This window comes from Pelobates fuscus, chromosome 10 (genome assembly GCF_036172605.1).
Source record: "Pelobates fuscus isolate aPelFus1 chromosome 10, aPelFus1.pri, whole genome shotgun sequence".
Classification (NCBI taxonomy): Eukaryota; Metazoa; Chordata; class Amphibia; order Anura; family Pelobatidae; genus Pelobates; species Pelobates fuscus.
This window is the reverse complement of record NC_086326.1, coordinates 44,936,737-44,951,901: the sequence shown is the minus strand read 5'-3', so window position 1 is coordinate 44,951,901 and position 15,165 is coordinate 44,936,737. Positions and strand designations below refer to the sequence as shown.

The window sequence follows — 15,165 nt, the reverse complement described above, 5'->3', positions numbered from 1 at the left end:
ACATCTCTGGAACTTACACCACCGAATTTAAAAAAAGAAAAAAAAATGTAATGAAAAAAATACATAAAAAAACATTAGAAGTCACTTTAAAAAAAAAAAAAAATTTACCAAAAAAAATTACAATTATTAAACCTTTTCATGTCATGATCCACCACTCGTTATATTGTAATATTATATTAAAGATTTAACAAATGACATCACAATCCAGTTCAGGCAAGACCATGGCATAAAAAAATAAAAAAAAGCAAATTAACAGGAAAAATACAATCATTGCTTAATTTCTTCTATTCACATTTTCTCTACGCAGATTGCCAGGTGCAGAGGATAGAACTTATAACGATTGGCAAGGAGCTAAGATGGAGGCACTCAGGTGCAGAATAAAGAGAAGTAGATAGAGAATTAGTTTATATATTTTTTTCCCTAGAGTCAATAAAGTTCTAAAAAAGCAACAAGATCTACACAAATCTGGCATTAACTGAACATGTTGACAGCAATCACTCCGACCACTCTAAAATAGGCTGGGATCACAGAGTTCCCAGCATGTACATTGATGTTACTGATAGGTGTGTGATTGCGGTCAGCAGTCACAATACTATCACTCTTAGTCAGCTAGCTCAGTACATTACAGTAGATATATTCGCTATCTCACCTCCCTGCAAGGACCAACAGGGAGGGATACGCAAGGTCACAAAGGGCGACGTTTCTGTAATGCAGAACAAGAGAGTAATTTAATTAACAGTAGTATTGGTGAATTAAAAGACCGATACAGACCATGAGAAATATAAAGTATTTAACCAAGAAAGGCACATTCAGATTACTCTGGTTTCCAAGTATGTCCCGGGGATGTTATTTTTGCCCAACATCCAGGGGAAGTTAAGCCAAAAATTGATTTTAATAAATCAGCCTATCCCTAGAGAAGATGTCTAAGTGTAAGTTATTTTTCATACTTACAAAATACCTCAAATTTGTTAAATATAGGGAATGAAAAAACATGAAAAATCATGGAAAGTGGAAATCACCCCCCCCCCCCCCTTTATAAAAAGGTACAGGTCTGCAGCGCAACAGAAATTGTGCAATGTTTAGAAATTGCATTTGTATAATAAGGGTCACAACTTTTAGATCTTGGTATTGAACATTAAAACCTTAAAGGGACTCTCCAGGGAGAATATTTTACTCACCTCATTCCAGCGCCAGGAGCCTCAAAATGACGAAATAGGCGGGCGCGAGCAGGGAGCAATCAGACGCTTCCATTTGGAAGCGTCATTGCTCCCTTGTGCGCATGCGTGGCTTCGCCGCACATACTTCAGAGGGCGGCATTCAGCTCGCGGTCTTTGCCTGCCCCCCTCCTCTGCTGACAGGCTGGAGAGAGAAGGCGCGCACACAGTGCCTTCTCTCTCCTGCACACGTCAGACGTATTTTAATACGTCTGACGTGTAAAGGGCATTTTTAGGGCCTTGCATGATAGGAAGTCCCTCTGGTGGCCGTCTGAGTGACGCCCACTGGAGTTATTCCTATCAATCAATGTAAACACTGTATTTTCTCTGAAAATACATTGTTTACATTAGATTGCCTGCAGGGAGCTATAGATATCACCTGAACAAATACATTAAGCTGTAGTTGTTCAGGTGACTATAGTGTCCCTTTAACACCAAGCCTGTCTGTTTTCACAGAGGTACTCAAAAAACAAATAAAAAAAAAAAAAAAAACAATATGGGGTCCAAACTGAAAAAAAAATTGCTTAGTTACATGAACAAATAAAAAAAAATAAGCAACTTTAGTCAAACATATCAAAAATAATGCAGTGCATAAAAGGGAGGCACCAAGAGTAAAAATGTTGTGGTGGTGATAAGGTACTTCCTCATCTACTTTTAATCACACAGATTTCTTAAAGGGATACTGTAGTGCCAGAAATATAAAGCTGTATAAAGTTAAAAACCCTTTACTTACCTTTTCGCAGCGCTGATGTCCCTCTGTGCTGGTTTCTGTCCTGCACAAACTGGGTCTAATGCGCATGTGAGGCAAATGGCGCTCGCATATTAGAATCAATGCTTTCCTATGAGGAAAAGCTGACGCTGGAGGTCCTCATGCAGATCGCGAGGACGCCTAGCGTCAGATACTGGACCAGAGGTCTGTCTCAACTCAGGAAGCCCTCTACTGGCTGATTTGCAGAATTAAAGCTGCAATGTAAACATTGCAGTGTCTATGGAACTACAATGTTTACATTGCAGCATTAAGTGCCAGAGGGACAGTGCACCCAAACTACTTCAATTAGCTGAAGTGGTCTAGGTGTCTACAGTGTCCCTTTAGGAGCTAGTGACAGGCTGAGAGCATCAGCTGACTCACTTAGCCCATCACTGGTGCTCCATGCAAGCCTCAGACATCACTGAAAGAAGAGGGGCTGAGCAGACAGGCGCCATCTACTCAACTTTGTGTTTAACTGTTCTTAAACCGTTTTAAGGGACACTGTAGGCACCAAGACTAATAAAGTAGTCTGGGTCCAGTGCAGCTGTAATTTTACCCCTGCAATGTAAAACACTGGTGTCTTGTGGAAAAAAACAAATGTTTTAATTGCAATGTTAAATACAACCCTAGTGGCCATCTTCCCGACAGCCACTATAGGCATTCCGCTGCAATAATAGTGTTATACTCTGTTCTTCAATCAATGCTCCTCATTTAGAAAATCGTCCCCAATGCTCCTCTATGACAAGCATTGAGCTGGATGAAAACACATAAGAGTCAGCAAGCTTGCCAACAAAGAAGGCAGATGCGTCTTATCGATGGAAATGAGGAGATTACAACGTTAAATATATTTTAAACAACCAAGTGGACAGAGGTCACAGTAATTGAAGGAATCTTAGAATACTCAAAAATATATATAAATCTTTTTTTAACTAAAGGCTCCCTTTAGTCCCTCATGGTAAAAACAGTGCATAGAAACTCTAAGCACCACAGCAACTTCATTGAAAATAATCTGTTATGTTACCAGGAGTGTAAGGAAAAGATGGACACTGATCTAAGGAAAAGAAAGCTGCTATTTTCCAAAAAAATAGGAATATACCTTTAAGTATATACACTATGAATTGGAACAATTTGCTGTGCGTGAACAGAAAACAATGAAGTATTGTTTTTATACTATTCAAATCATGTAAAAAGAACTGGAGATTCTAATAATTAGGCTGCCATTTTTTTGCCCACACAGTTTTCTATACACATGCAACAAGAATCTCCTTCACACCCAAAATGCAAGGGTGATTGAGGTGTGTAAAGGAATATAAAACAAGAAAAACAGTTTAGTGCACAAAAGCTGGATTTATTATAGATCTCGAATTAAAAGAACCAGCTAAGGAAAGAAATGATGCAAACCAGGAAGCATTTAGGGAGAAATTTCTAAAGTAACAAGCAGAGACATACGCACAGACAGAACATTATTCAGACATGGAGATGTAACAGGATAGACAGTTCTCCGATTGGCAGGCTCAGCTAACATGTTACAAATTCATTAACATCCCTGTGACTAATGCTAAGGGCATACACACTCTATTACTATATTATACACTCCATTTTCTCTTGTTAATACAATTTGTGAAATAATCCACAAGCAACTTTAAACAGCCCCAAGGATTGTTCCATTTTCAACTAAATAGAATGGGAAGCACTCAAAATGTTAGGCCACGGTAGCAATTGAAAAAGACAACATCTGAAAGATTTATGAGAATCACACACACAATATATAGCAAGTCTTTACCTCTATAGGCATTAAGCTACAACACCTATAATGCTCAGCCATGAGCTGGACATACCTAACCTATATGAAGTTTAACAAACAGAAAACATGCTGTCAATATTCCAGATCACTTCTTACATGGGATAGCATGGTCAGCTACAATTACATCAGTAACCCAAAAGTTATGCAATAAAAGAAAATTAATTGTAGACCCACCCCAGTGTGATGGGTGTCCACTGCATGTAGGAAATGAGTATCTGCAGTAAACTATTTATTGTTGGCATTGACTTGGGCCTGATGAAAATGGTGCATCTGTTCCAAACCACTGAAATACCATGGAGACAAGTTTTGGTCTTGGCCCATGAGTTATAAACCACTGCTCTACATAAATACAAGTACCGTAGTGGAATTTTGGGAACAGCAGGACATTTTCATTTTATGTATACTGACACCTACATGAAACATGCAGGGTGGGGTTTAAAGCAAACATGAATAAAATGCAGCCATGCAATTTAGAAAAACAGCAAAGAACTTAGCAGGTACCCCTTGAATTTGTAAAGTGACCTTGAGAACAAAAAAATTAAAACATTACATAATCTCTTGGTAATCTGAACAGCATGTATTAAAGTGTAATCTCTATGAAGGAAAGAAGCAGAACCCGGTGGTCCAATCAGAGTAACACAATGATGGTTAACCTTGAACTATATTTCCTATGATGGAGCCTGAAGACTGACTAAGCTTCCTGGGGAGTGTGCCAACCAATAACAGGCATGGGGTCAAAAGGACCTAAAATGTACATTTCAATCGTGTTAATGAGTTGTAGCCAATAAAGCATTTGTAATACCACCCAGGTAAAGGCAAAGTGGTGATAGGTAAACTATGCAATAAGACAATTTAATTGTACAGCCTTCTGGTACAAGTGTATACAGACATCTTTGTACACCATTTCAAATTTGAATCAATGCCTTCTGCCTTCCCACCTTTCAAGTATAACTTAAGTTACATGTAATATAGATCTATATATCACAAAAATTCACCACAGCTGTAGCACACATATTTTACGATAGAGAAATAGATATGTTATTTTTTTTAAAGATTAAGAAAACAGTAGGTCACCAAGTTGTTTTTCCCCCCAGATGCCACACTGGAATTTACGTATGCCCTCATACTACAGTGATAGTGGCTTCAGAATACTCAGCAATGGCAAACCACTCCCCTCAGAAACAGGTTGTCAACAAAACAGCCATAGTGACAGCCAATTTAACAAGTGCTTTGGAGTCATAAGGTCAAATACCATTTTGATCCGCAGTCTTCTGTAAAAGATTTAGGTTTGGTTTTTAGAAAATATCTAGCCACTGCTTGCACATAAAGTGGTATGTCAGTGATCAATAGGTTAGCTACATAGTACCAAAATGACTCACCTAAATAAATTAAAAACATAACGTAACCACTTATTCATAGAGTGGTTACACATTAATTTCTTGTGGAGTCAATTTTAACAATTTCCCTGCTATACATGTATAATAAATATATATATACACACACACACACACACACTATAACAACCTAAAATATTTATCTTAATATAGGATGGCAAAGACAAGTCCATCATGACAGAGGATATATTCTACAATAGTGGACAGACTACTGACTAACAACCTCTAGTGACAATAGCACAAAGTCAATGATCATGGAAATTAGAGAAATCACCTGACAGGCAAACAGGAGTCAGGAAGGAACCCCTCACTGTGTGTTCAGCAGCTGATGGTAGTTTAAAAACAAAAAAAAACCAATAGATATGTGGTTAACCCAACAATTTTGCGATCCTTTTAAAAGGAGGAGAAAATACAACTCCTTGTGCAACCTTAACATGGACTCTGATCCCAGGGATTACTTAAGGCCTTTAACCTACAACCATATTACTTCAATTTTCTGAAATGCAAATGGATTTCAAAATTGGTTTATTTGCTAAACCCAAATTACAGTAAACTGACATGAGAATGGTGAAATGAAGGATACAATACCCAAGATATGACTATTTCCAAGCTGGAGAATGTTTACAACTCTTTAGTTTTGTCATACAAAACATTACATTTGGGATACCTGGAAGAAAATCTCCATGCTTGAAAAAAAAAAAAAAAAGCCATGTTTCAAGTCCAGCCAATTATTTTAACGCTGAAAATTAACTTTTATTCCCCCCCCCCCCAAAAAAAAAATCCAGACTTTAGGGAATAATAATCCTGGGCATTGTTATTGAAGGTGTTTCCGGATCCTCCTGGAGTGATATAATAATGGAGAGAAATCCTGCTGGAAAGCAGTGTAGGAGGAAGTGATGATGTATGACAGCGGGTGGAAAGGTAGCTGCTGTGCAACTCCAACACCCACTATCCCAGCATCATGGGAGTTGTAGTCCCTTCGGCAGCTGAGAGGCCCTCCCTGCTCTATGACCCCTGCAGTGTTTATGGTTACACTGCAATAACCATCAAGGACAGCCCCTCCCCCCCCCTCTCTCTGTCAAGGCCATGACATGTAAACAAACCCCCAGCCAATAGCAAACAGGACATTCCTGGACCGCGAAGCTTACAATCTAAACTCTGATATCTAGGTAAGAGGCGCAGGTAGCGTTATTATTGGGGGCCTGGGGGGATATTCGCCGGTATGTGTCACCCAGCGAGGATTACCGTGTTTATATCGCGACTGGCAGCTCACTGTCGCGACAGCAGGGTCTCACCTGGCTTTATCCCGTGGCCAGCCTCCTCCCCTTGCTCATCTCCCCCGGGACCGGACTCCTCGGTGACGCTCGTCCGGTCCCTCCCGCTCTGGCCCGCTCCGGGGTTCTCCAGCTCGGCCGCTCCAGTTCCTTCCTGTAATGGCGGCTCCGGAGACCGAAGCAAAATAAAAAAAAAAAAAGCCAGAGACAGGGAGCTGTGTGACGTCACTCTGCACCCGAGGTCGGCGCGCTGCGGGATTGGCCGACTGAGAGAGGGACGGTAGCCAATAGGGACAGACGTCTTAAGCGACTAGGCGGGTGACGTCATGATAGCAGCAGTAGAGTGGACAGAAAAAAAATAATAAACACAAACAATAATAAGGCAGGGTTCACAGTGCTCCAAACCTGCCACTACCATAAACCTGCCCCAACCAGATACCACTGCCATAAACATGACCCAACCAGATACCACTACCATAAACCTGCCCCAACCAGATACCACTACCATAAACCTGCCCCAACCAGATACCACTACCGTAAACCTGCCCCAACCAGATACCACTACCGTAAACCTGCCCCAACCAGATACCACTACCGTAAACCTGCCACTGCCAGATACCACTACCGTAAACCTGCCACTGCCAGATACCACTACCGTAAACCTGCCCCAGCCAGATACCACTACCATAAACCTGCCCCAGCCAGATACCACTACCATAAACCTGCCCCAACCAGATACCACTACCATAAACCTGCCCCAACCAGATACCACTACCATAAACCTGCCCCAACCACATACTACCATAAACCTGCCACTGCCACATACCACTACTATAAACCTGCCCCAACCAGATACCACTACCATAAACCTGCCACTACCAGGCAGAGCGTCCACCATCACAAACCTGGTCCAACCAGGCAGAGCGTCCACCATCACAAACCTGGTCCAACCAGGCAGAGAGAGTCCACCATCACAAACCTGGTCCAACCAGGCAGAGAGAGTCCACCATCACAAACCTGGTCCAACCAGGCAGAGAGAGTCCACCATCACAAACCTGGTCCAACCAGGCAGAGAGAGTCCACCATCACAAACCTGGTCCAACCAGGCAGAGAGAGTCCACCATCACAAACCTGGTCCAACCAGGCAGAGCGTCCACCATCACAAACCTGGTCCAACCAGGCAGAGCGTCCACCATCACAAACCTGGTCCAACCAGGCAGAGCGTCCACCATCACAAACCTGGTCCAACCAGGCAGAGCGTCCACCATCACAAACCTGGTCCAACCAGGCAGAGCGTCCACCACCACAAACCTGGTCCAACCAGGCAGAGCGTCCACCACCACAAACCTGGTCCAACCAGGCAGAGCGTCCACCACCACAAACCTGGTCCAACCAGGCAGAGCGTCCACCACCACAAACCTGGTCCAACCAGGCAGAGCGTCCACCACCACAAACCTGGTCCAACCAGGCAGAGCGTCCACCACCACAAACCTGGTCCAACCAGGCAGAGCGTCCACCACCACAAACCTGGTCCAACCAGGCAGAGCGTCCACCACCACAAACCTGGTCCAACCAGGCAGAGCGTCCACCACCACAAACCTGGTCCAACCAGGCAGAGCGTCCACCACCACAAACCTGGTCCAACCAGGCAGAGCGTCCACCACCACAAACCTGGTCCAACCAGGCAGAGCGTCCACCACCACAAACCTGGTCCAACCAGGCAGAGCGTCCACCACCACAAACCTGGTCCAACCAGGCAGAGCGTCCACCACCACAAACCTGGTCCAACCAGGCAGAGCGTCCACCACCACAAACCTGGTCCAACCAGGCAGAGCGTCCACCACCACAAACCTGGTCCAACCAGGCAGAGCGTCCACCACCACAAACCTGGTCCAACCAGGCAGAGCGTCCACCACCACAAACCTGGTCCAACCAGGCAGAGCGTCCACCATCACAAACCTGGTCCAACCAGGCAGAGCGTCCACCATCACAAACCTGGTCCAACCAGGCAGAGAGAGTCCACCATCACAAACCTGGTCCAACCAGGCAGAGAGAGTCCACCATCACAAACCTGGTCCAACCAGGCAGAGAGAGTCCACCATCACAAACCTGGTCCAACCAGGCAGAGAGAGTCCACCATCACAAACCTGGTCCAACCAGGCAGAGCGTCCACCACCACAAACCTGGTCCAACCAGGCAGAGCGTCCACCACCACAAACCTGGTCCAAACAGGCAGAGCGTCCACCATCACAAACCTGGTCCAACCAGGCAGAGCGTCCACCATCACAAACCTGGTCCAACCAGGCAGAGAGAGTCCACCATCACAAACCTGGTCCAACCAGGCAGAGAGAGTCCACCATCACAAACCTGGTCCAACCAGGCAGAGAGAGTCCACCATCACAAACCTGGTCCAACCAGGCAGAGAGAGTCCACCATCACAAACCTGGTCCAACCAGGCAGAGAGAGTCCACCATCACAAACCTGGTCCAACCAGGCAGAGCGTCCACCATCACAAACCTGGTCCAACCAGGCAGAGCGTCCACCATCACAAACCTGGTCCAACCAGGCAGAGCGTCCACCATCACAAACCTGGTCCAACCAGGCAGAGCGTCCACCATCACAAACCTGGTCCAATCAGGCAGAGCGTCCACCACCACAAACCTGGTCCAACCAGGCAGAGCGTCCACCACCACAAACCTGGTCCAACCAGGCAGAGCGTCCACCACCACAAACCTGGTCCAACCAGGCAGAGCGTCCACCACCACAAACCTGGTCCAACCAGGCAGAGCGTCCACCACCACAAACCTGGTCCAACCAGGCAGAGCGTCCACCACCACAAACCTGGTCCAACCAGGCAGAGCGTCCACCACCACAAACCTGGTCCAACCAGGCAGAGCGTCCACCACCACAAACCTGGTCCAACCAGGCAGAGCGTCCACCACCACAAACCTGGTCCAACCAGGCAGAGCGTCCACCACCACAAACCTGGTCCAACCAGGCAGAGCGTCCACCACCACAAACCTGGTCCAACCAGGCAGAGCGTCCACCACCACAAACCTGGTCCAACCAGGCAGAGCGTCCACCACCACAAACCTGGTCCAACCAGGCAGAGCGTCCACCACCACAAACCTGGTCCAACCAGGCAGAGCGTCCACCACCACAAACCTGGTCCAACCAGGCAGAGCGTCCACCACCACAAACCTGGTCCAACCAGGCAGAGCGTCCACCACCACAAACCTGGTCCAACCAGGCAGAGCGTCCACCATCACAAACCTGGTCCAACCAGGCAGAGCGTCCACCATCACAAACCTGGTCCAACCAGGCAGAGAGAGTCCACCATCACAAACCTGGTCCAACCAGGCAGAGAGAGTCCGCCATCACAAACCTGGTCCAACCAGGCAGAGAGAGTCCACCATCACAAACCTGGTCCAACCAGGCAGAGAGAGTCCACCATCACAAACCTGGTCCAACCAGGCAGAGCGTCCACCATCACAAACCTGGTCCAACCAGGCAGAGCGTCCACCATCACAAACCTGGTCCAAACAGGCAGAGCGTCCACCATCATAAACCTGGTCCAACCAGGCAGAGATACCACTATCCTAGACGTGCACCAACAATTCATCGATACCACTATCCTAGACGTGCACCAACAATTCATCGATACCACTCTCCTAGACGTGCACCAACAATTCATCGATACCACTATCCTAGACGTGCACCAACAATTCATCGATACCACTATCCTAGACGTGCACCAACAATTCAAGGCAGGGACTCCACTATCCCAAACCTGCCACAATAGAGCAGGGCATCTAATAGGGATCCTATTACTTCAAACCTGCCCCAACAAGGCAGAGAGTCCTTTATTTTAAACCTGCCCCAACAAGGCAGAGATAATGTTGGTGTACCCACTATCTCAAAATGTCAGATTAGCCACTAGCACAAAAATTGCAAACCTCTACAGAATAGGAATGTTAATGAGAATATCGGGTTAGCAATCAAACTGCAGAAGAGAATTATCTCTGCCCCATCAAAATCCATAATCTACAACACAGAGGACACACTACCTTATAATCAACTACAAACTATAATACCAGGTTAACATTACCCCACTAATATTTGTAATCTACGCCATAGGTAAACTCACAAAAGACTGAGTTTTAGTGAAATGAAATAGTGACGTTGTAGAGTTTTTCCAAATCCCTTGTTGCCTAAAAAAATTGCCATTTGGATTCCAATTAACTATAATTCAATGTTTAGTGAATAAACCTGTAATTACTTTGCACAGACACTCGATACCCTGCTCCAGTCATGCTGCTCAGTTGGAAGGCTGTCCCTAGAATTTAACTGCTGGAACAGCCAAGGGATGTTTCAGTCCATGTTGAAGGGTAAGAGACAGTGTGTACTAGACTGTTGAAGGATGCCTGATAAGTGATGCAGACCAGCAATACAAATCAATTTGTTTCCAGGTACTGTGATAGCCATCACCAAGAGTATACCTTAAAATAACACTCCGAACACCATAACCACTACAGCACACTGTAGTGGTTATGGTGGCAAGAGTGCACTACCCTCCCTCCATTGTAACGAGTACAAGGATTGTAGAATAATTTGATTTCTTACCTGCGCCCACAGGGCTCCCTGCCTCAATCATCGCTGGAGAGATGGAAATAGCCAAGCAGAATCTTCCATTAGCTCATTGGCTGATAGGGTCATCTTAGGAATCTTCTGGCTCTCTGGCTATGGTAGTGGAGGGGAGCCCAGTGGATCACAGGTAAGACGTCAAACCGTTAGAAAACACCTTACAGTGGAAGGGGTGCACCAGGGCATTAAGCAAGATAGTTTATTCACTTGCAAAAGCAGTCAACAGGATTTATAGTGTAGCATCAACATTTTAGTCCTTAAAAATGGGCACTGTAAAGAACCATGTCATCATTATAGCTTCTGTGCTGTTACATATTGACATTGATAATACAGCACCCTGTAGCAGTTATGGTACCAGGAGTGCCTTGGTGCCTTCCCAGTAAGGAGATTCCATTACCTCAACTTACCCCAGCTAAGTTGTCCAATTGTTTTATTACTTATACAGGGAGGGTGCCAGGGCACTCATGATACCAAAAATCACTACAGCAGCCTGTAATGGTGTTTTGTGTATTCCTTTAATTCTGGGATAGCAATAGTCAAGATGGGTGTGGTCCCTTGGTGGTGGCGGCAAGAGCCCTAGTTTATAGACTTAGAATATTTTAAAATTAAACAAAGGACTTCAGTGTTGAGATTTAGAATGTTTTGACTTTTTCCCCAAGACTTTTCAAAACCTGTAAATTGCAGTGTAAATAATATTGGCTACTTTTTGTAAGTAATTAAACCAGCTAATTATTTTCATTGCACATTTTTCCCAAGTGTTCTCCATCTAATGATTACAGCACCCAGGGTATTTACACCAAGGGCAAAAATGAGAGACGGCAAATACTGAGCCTGTGACAGAGATAGATATATCTACGCATATTTACATCCCATGATGCTCAGCTAATCGAAGATCAAAAGGCAATCAATTTCTGAGAAAGAAAAGCAGCATTTAATTCATGTACAGGAAGAGGTGCATCTCTACGCTATTAGAATTTTTCACTAAAGTAAGAATTCAAAGGGAATTTAAAAGTTAAGGCCAGAGTAGCAGAATTAAAGGCATAGCTGACAGAGCGTTTTCCCAGTTTGGCTACTTCGACCTTAAAGGAACACACCAGGCACCATAACTACTTAATCAAAATTAAGTGTTATTGTGCCAGGAGGTACTCAGTTGCTTTTTTTACCTGAGGGTAAGAAACTGTTTAACCCCAAGGAGAGGGGGGTTACCTCCAATGCTGGATCTCCAATTCCCCCCCCCAGGGGCATCCGGCTTCTGAAACCTTTTTATGAATAGGGAGCTACTGATTGGCCCAGAGCTCAGCTGACTAAGAACAGTTTAACCCCTTCAGGTAACAAAGTGCTCGGGGACCTTCTGGCTCCAGAATAGCTACATTTAAATTAAGTTGTTATGGTTGAGTGTTCCTTTAAATGTGAAATTCACTTTGAATTCTCACATTACATTTAGAACGGATTAGATAGTGAGCATGCAAGGTCAGCATAGAAAGAACATAAAACCATTCAGAATTGGGTAAAATCAGGATAGGCAATAGCAGGTACGATACCATCACTCACTAAACTGTGATTTGTAGAAAAATGAAATCCGAAAGGCTAAAGTAGCCATTTTGACTACAGGGGAGTCTGGGATATTTTTTCTAAAATCGTCAATTTTAGCATTTGGATTTCAATGTTCTACAATTCTGGTTTAATGCTTTGAAAGAGGTTTTAGGCATTCCTCCCCTACCGAGTCCTAAATAGATAAAAAGGGAACAGCTACTAAAATATATACACATCCAACAACACACCTCCCACCATTTAAAGTGACTAAAGTAGAACACTTTTATCTTCACTATTTGGGGATGTGGTCAGGAGGCATTTCATTTCAAGAGATATTAGGTGACTGTAAGACCTACTAAGGCACTGCTGCATTTATCTAACTGAAAATGTAGCTTAGAACTAAATCAAAAAGTACCTTATTTGCACAAACAAGTTTCTGAGTACATTTATGGTAGTCTAACGACACATTACCAGCCATGGATTTGGGCCCCAAGTGTGGAATGTCCCACCTAAAAAGGGAAATTTAACACATGTGCAATAGGAGAGAGCTCAATCGGAAAATCTTTTACAATCTCGTGTACTTTCCCCAAAGTGCTCTACAGTACATTGCCCGAGCATTGGTTTTAGTTAATCGCTCTCATGGATATTCACTAAGTTGAGGATTGCAGGGAAATCAAAGTGATTTTTAAAATTTAGGCCAGAATAACGGATTTAGAAAAATTCCCTATGAAATTCTGTGTTCAGCTTAGCTATTTTGGCCTTACGTTTGAAATTAACTTAGTATCCACAGCATTTATGACTCTCAGAGCTATTCAGTAAAGAGAGATTTCAAATGTAAGGTCAAAATATCGGGGGGGAAAAATCTCTGACAGTAAAGCTTTCTGTTTGGCTACTCTGGACTTAAGTTTGAAACTCACTTTGAATGTCTGCAACCAGATGAACCAATCATGCTGTGTTAAACCTTAGATTAACTCACCTGTGTGGGATATAACAAAAGTGTTTTCAAGGATCGGCTCAAGGACTAAGTATATAGTGTGGACGAGATCACAGATGTGTGTGTGTGTGTTTTAGATTGGCTGGTGTCATTATAATTATCATACGTAACGTTTTGAATAAACAAAATAAATATAGCTGCAGTATTGCTTAAAAGAGAGTAGAACTACCGTGAATATATAATAGTGTTGTTTTGTTTGTGCATACTGTCTGTGTATGTAGGACAATGCTTGTCTATGCACAATTTGTGTATGTCGTGTAAAAGTGCAATATGAGTGTGTGTGTGTGTGTCTCTCTCTCTCTCGGGCAAAATTTAATCATGACATTGGCTAATGTAATTGTGAAGAGCAATTCTCCTGATGCCAAGATTGCAGTTGGTAGAGCATCATGGGAATTGTAAAAACACTTAAACTTTTATAACCAGGGTTATTCAGTTAACTGCGCGGGATACGTTGGCGCTATATAAATACCAATAATAATAATAACTGCAAATTTAAAGTGAATCTTAAATTCAAGGCAAAAATATAAAGATGTCTACCTCTGTGGAAACACTGTAAGCCTGGAAATAAGGGATATACAAATGTGTGTAAATGCATTTATAGAATGATGTAATATGCAATCTTTCATTCTCAATAATAAATCTGATTTAACTGTTTTCAGTTAGCCCTTTGAGTGCCAGGGATATGACAAGCAAATAGCAAGGCAATGTAAGTGACACACCTCTTGTTGGTTTAGTGAATTTTGATAAACTGCAACTATACCAGCAGGGGTGCATTTTTAATCAATGCATAATGTTGTGGGATCACTAAAGTCACCGAGACCAATGAACTGGTCTGAGTGCAGTAGTCCAATCATTTTAACTCTGCAAAGTCTTTTTGGGAAAACTCCGCCTCCTTGGCTGAGAGTATCCAGATTGCCCACCGTAAAGTGTGTGAATGCGTGGCAGAATGCACATTAGACCATCTGATTGAAAGAGCAACGTTTTACTCTGCTATTTTGGAGAAAGTGCTTCAAGTGGCGGAGTCCCTACTTTGTCTCTGTATATCTCGACTGTGTTGGAATTTAAGTGAAATTTCATCACAATCAAAATTAGTATTTCGTATAGAGTCTATTTTTATGAAATACTAATTTATTTATTTTTTGCGGGATTTACAGTCTCATAGAGGAAGAAAATAACCTATAGTCGGCAAAAAAACTACACTTAAAGGGACACTATAGTCAAATTATGTAATTGAAGTTCAATTTACAGAGCAGGAGATACAAGTGTTTAAAGTTGGTTACATCTGATTGAAATTAAACCACCTTGTTTTCATACAAGCTGTATCAGTCACAGCCATGGGGAAGTGTGGCTAGGACTGCATAAACAGAAACAAAAGTGATTTAACTCTTAAATGGCAGGGGATTAAGCAGTGAGACCTCAGAGGCATGATCTATACACAAAACCTGCTTCATTAAGCTAAAGTTGTTTTGGTGACTACAGTGTTCCTTTAAGGTTAACCATCATTTTTTTTTTTTTTAAACAGTATTGTCTTTTATAATCCTAACATTCTTCTTTTAACAT

At 43.2% G+C, this 15,165-nt stretch overlaps 1 protein-coding gene across 1 annotated transcript in view; it reads right to left on the bottom strand.

Annotated features, from left to right (window-relative positions):
- Positions 1-6,608, bottom strand: part of ZRANB1 (zinc finger RANBP2-type containing 1) — a 64,228-nt gene extending 57,620 nt beyond the window's left edge. Inside the window, exon 1 of the mRNA XM_063433730.1 lies at positions 6,456-6,608. The gene's annotated coding sequence lies outside the window, so the exon portion shown is untranslated. The remainder of the gene's footprint in view (positions 1-6,455) is intronic.
- Between the last annotated feature and the right edge of the window lie 8,557 nt (positions 6,609-15,165).